The sequence below is a fragment of the Cucumis melo genome, chromosome 1 (genome assembly GCF_025177605.1).
Source record: "Cucumis melo cultivar AY chromosome 1, USDA_Cmelo_AY_1.0, whole genome shotgun sequence".
Lineage (NCBI taxonomy): Eukaryota > Viridiplantae > Streptophyta > Magnoliopsida > Cucurbitales > Cucurbitaceae > Cucumis > Cucumis melo.
The window spans coordinates 23,487,622-23,492,736 of record NC_066857.1 but is presented as its reverse complement, the minus strand read 5'-3'; the positions used below and the strand labels follow the sequence as shown (position 1 = coordinate 23,492,736).

The following is a 5,115-nucleotide window of genomic DNA, read 5'->3' as shown; positions in this document are numbered from 1 at the left end:
CTGATACTTCAAGTTCAAGTTGATAAAGAACGATATCAGCGCCTTATAGGTAAATTAATTTACTTATCTCATACTCGTCCTAATATTTCCTTTGCTGTGAGTGTTGTCAGCCAGTTTATGCAGGCTCATTTTGAGATACTTGAAAAATACACCTGGTAAAGGGTTGATGTTTAGAAAAACAAATAGAAAGACCATTGAGGTATATACTGAGTCGGATCAATTTTGAGGAGTAAGACGCAAAGTGTTGGCCCCAAAAATGATAATAAAATCGCTATTAGTATTGCTAACAACCCCTATCTCCTCCCTCCTTCCAAAACTTAGGTGCCTTAAAGGCCCAAACCCATTTATCAATATATGAAGAAGTCTCCACATTCCAAAATAATCAATGTGGGAATGCTTGAGAGGATAAAATAATATTATTTTTTCTTTTCACAAAATTTTCACACCACCAGAATTGTACATATTATAATAGTTCATTACATCCCAAATTGCGAGGGAAGAAAAAATTGTCATAAAACGTCAAAATTCGCGTTTTTGGCAGTAAAAAACGTTGTTTTCGGATTTTAGTTCTATGTGACAGTTATTTATTGTCATAAAAATCTAGAAAATTAAATAACTAAATTTATTTTATTAAAATAAAAAATTTCCCCAAATTTCACTTTCCCCTCTCGTTTTCTCACACAAACCCTTTCACTCTGCCCTTTCATTTTCTCACGCACGGCTGATGCTCCACCACGACGGTCGAAGCTCCACCACGAACGTTGGGCTTTGTGTGATTCTATCATTATCTCTGCTGATGGATTCTGTGGTGACCGACTTTTTTCTCAAACAACGGTTTATTGCAAGGTATTCTATAGACATTTTTCCTTTCTTCCTTCCTTCGATACTCTACTTCGACAATAAAGTTTGGTCTCATAGATGCTAATTTTCTACTTCTAGCTGATCTATTTTATCTTTCAATCTCATAATCTGCTCTTCTATGTTCAGAACTTGTTTCTTTAAATTCATAAGCTTTGATTTTGTTTATTTCTTTAAATTCTCCTATGGTCTGGCTTCTCAATGCACTACGCCATTTTCCGAACAACCCCATTTTACCGGAGCTTGAATTGAAATTAGGGGAAATTTTGAAGGAGTGATAGTTGGGGAGCATAATGTTTTAGGGCTTCAAGTTTGGGTTTAGGTTTGGTGGGTAATTGTGAGTTTGAAAATTCTTGAAGGAAGAGATGGTGAGAAGAAATTGCAGGAGATAAGATTGAGATTATGCTAGGCCTCCGGTAACACAAGTTTATCATAGGAAGAGAAAGAAGGGCAGGAAGGACATTTCAGAGTAGACAAAAGGGTAGTTGAATTGGTCAATGGTCCCCGGGGGGCACGTGGCAGTAGGGGAGGATGGATATATGGTGAAACAGTAGCTAGGGTTGGGATTATGAAAAAGAAGAATGTTTTGAGTGGACTTCCTAGTTCATTGGAAGGGAGAGAACAACCTCCAGACTTGGCTGAACTTTATTTTTGTGAAGGACCCATTTTGTATTGAATGCTCTCCACTATATATATATAAACTCTATTTGATCTGAGTATATCTATTCTTGTTGCTATTATTATTGTCGTGTGTATGTTGTTGGAGTGTATCTGTGTGTATTGGTGTGTGTTGTGCATTATATACGTTGACAGGAAAGAGGAAGTCTAACAGATTAGTAATCATGTTTGAATTTGGAAACCATGTAATTGCGCCGATTTATTTCTATTTTGAGAAGAAATTGGAAACCAAAGCCATAAACTTATTTTATATGGTCTCATTTAAGATTTGAATTTTTGACATGTTGGTTGAAATTAAAGATCTCATTCATGTTCTAATTAACTATTTAACTATGTTGGAACTAGTTTTACATATCTGGTTTATGGTTATTCCTTTTTAAAAAAGTTAAGTCTAAAATGGTGTACTTCTAAAGAACAAGTCCTTCCATTCTACAAAACTATTTTTCCCTTCAAAAAAAAAAACAAAAAACAAAGTCTTCCACATTAATAAAAAGCCTTCCTCACATACTGTAGAGCAGTAAGATCCACACAAAGACTTTAGACCAGTCTATCATTTAGTTGTATTTGTTCAATTTTGATATTAGTTTGGAGAGAGTTTCCTTTGTGTTGTGGCTTGACAGGTAACTGATTTGTTTGTGTATTGTAGAATATTACCAAAGTTGATTATGAAAGAGAGGTATGCTTTTTTTTCTTTTTTGTATTGTAAAATATTAACTTGCATCCGTTGGATTTGGCTTCAGTATGCTCTTATTTCTTAGTAAGCTTGGAACGTATACATATCTTTCTTGCTAGCTTCTGATTATTAACCAAACCAAGACTGTTTGAACAACTAGACCGTCTATGCTATATTTTTAATTAGTCTATCAGTTAGTTATTAGATGATTCTTCAGATCTTGTGTCAGAATGATTTGATATACCTATGAAAAATTGAATCATTAATTTCTTTATGAATTCTTAACGAGTGGTATTGTGCCATGTTAGTTATTATATTAAATTTACCCTCACCTACTAGCTTAAGCTTTTGGGTTGAATTTATAATTTAAGACTCCATCATCAAACATTGACGACATTCAACCACTAGATGAGCAAAAATTCCAAAAATTGAGGTGTATTTAATCCTCCAAGTGAACAGCAGGCAAAGAAAAAGGAAGAAAAGTAGAAAATACCTCCTTTTGGTTGATAGAATTCTGTCTTCTTGATTGCTAATTGCACTGCACTGAAGGAAAATATTTTGGAAATTGCACCATAAAATCTTCAATCAGGACTTTTGTTCTCCAAAAGAAAAAGGAAACTACAATGAAGAGGTTAACATCTAAATTGTCAATCACATCAACTGCGTTTCAAAACATGAGTCTATTCTTGAGAATTGTTCTATTTTGTTTGTTATTTTGCAGGCCTGTAGCACTTTCTGTTGGGTTTATTTCTTAGTATGTTTTGAAACCAGCTCTTGGTGTATTAATAGTAAGAGCATTTGGGATATCTACAATGTTCTATGCAGGATTTCTTCTTACAGCTTGTGTTGGAGGGGCTCAGTTGTCAAGTTATGCCAGTTTCTTGAGTAAAGGAGATATTGCCTCAAGTATTCTCCTTACCAGCTTCACCACCATCTCTTCCGTGCTTCTAACACCTTTATTGACTGGCATTCTGATTGGTTCGGTTGTTCCAGTTGATGTCATTGCCATGTCAAAGTCAATACTGTAGGTAATGGTACTTCAGTGAATGATTGTGTAGTAGATGTGATCCATGGATTTCAAACAACAAAGTCGAGCACGATTGTAGTACATACTTCTTTCGTTAATTTTGTTTAGTAAGGAATCATTTCGTAGATAAAAACTTTAGTTGATGTCTGAAATTATGAATGCAAAAAATTAGTGCAGAAAGATCTTGATATTTTGGGTTTCTCATTATTTAGGCATCTAATTGTACGAGGGAGTTGTTCTAGTCGTCATAGAAAGAAACGCTTCTTAGCAAATGAGTTAGTTAAACAGAAACTTCTTTTATGGAGGTTTCTTGTGTGTGTTCTTTTCCTTCTCTAATTCTCAATTAAGTTTTGTATCGTTATTTCACATATTTTCTTCTTGCTGAGTTGTAACTAAATTTTATCTCCTCTTGCTACGATCAAGAAATGTTGTCTTTTTAGATTTCAAGGCAGTCTGAATTTTACTGACAAAATCATAAATGTTTGGTTATTAATGTTCTGGCATTGTTATAGGTTGTTCTTCTTCCGGGTTGAAAATCCTAATGATAAGGTAAAATTTACATCTCTTTACTTAATATCCCATCTATTTTGATAGGCTTAGAGGCTCAGATGATCTTGGGTTAGAATCCACACCCTCAATCTTTAGCTTTAATCAATTGCCCTAAATCATTTTATAAAAGTGTCAAGGCATTTGACTATATAAGGCTTTTCAACTCTTCATTCACATGCAAACTATCTTCTGCCATAATATTACTTCCCTTACTGTTCAAGTGGGTCGTAGATAACACTTCTTTCTATAGTACATGAATAGTCTTGTTTGGGAGCTGTTGAAAATTATTTTAAAGCCTAAATATCAAAAGTAGAAGAGTTTGTTTGAGACAACTTTAAAAGGAAACAAAGGGAAGGATGTTCAAGAATATTTAGAATAAACTGATCACGGTAAGAAAACTAAGGAACTATGACTACGGTAAAACCAAGCTTTTTCTATGTTGTTGGTAAAGTGTTTTGGATGATTTTCAAAGTAATAGAACTTTTCAATTTTCATAATATATTTTGAATAAAACCGGCATGGTGATCCAATAGCAAATAGTAAATATTGTTATATGAAATTTGAAGTAATTACCCTACGGATCAAGGTCTTTGTAAGTAACCTAGAATACCCTTTATTATTATTAATATTGAAATCAAGATTAATAGAGATGTGGTAGCAAATGTCTATGAACGTTATAAAATTTGAACATTGACCATGATGCATTTATTGCATTTGTTGTTTGTTTCTATGGAAATGCGTATTATTTTTTTAACTTTCCTGCATTTCATTTGTTTCATACTATCTAGATGTGGGTAGAGTTCGATGCCAAGATTATAATATTTTAAAAAAATATTTATGCTGTCACTTTTATTTCTTCCTCTTGCAATTGCAAACGCTCTCACAGCAACGAGTATATGGTTAAGGATTGTGTAGTCTGTAAAGTTGGAATGCTATATAATCTATACCGACAATAAAGTTTTGTAAATCCATGTGACATGGTACCTTTTATTGATGAAAGTCTGGTTGTTCTTGGTTATAGTCTTTTTACTAGTAGGTTTATTTCTAACAATTCTCCCCATACTACCCCTTTAACATTCATAGTTCAATTAATATGCTTTGAAATCATCAGATAGATCTGTTAGATCTACTCAAATTTTACGTATGTGCTGGTCATCTACACCATGGTTGAATTATGTTGTTATTGATTTGGTTTCAACTCCCTAATTTATTTAGGCAGCATTTTTTGAAAAATAGTAGAGTATAATCAAGGACCCTTCAGTTACAACTGCAATTAATAATGTTAGTAATAACTAGTGAGACAGCAGAAGAGAATAACACATGAGACTTT

General features: G+C 33.5%; 1 long non-coding RNA gene across 1 annotated transcript; it reads left to right on the top strand.

Annotated features, from left to right (window-relative positions):
* The first annotated feature begins 662 nt into the window (after positions 1–662).
* Positions 663–3,802, top strand: LOC103489742 (uncharacterized). Its single transcript, XR_537680.3, has 2 exons — positions 663–846; positions 3,035–3,802. It is a non-coding gene; the product is annotated as an uncharacterized LOC103489742 (long non-coding RNA).
* The last annotated feature ends 1,313 nt before the right edge of the window (positions 3,803–5,115 follow it).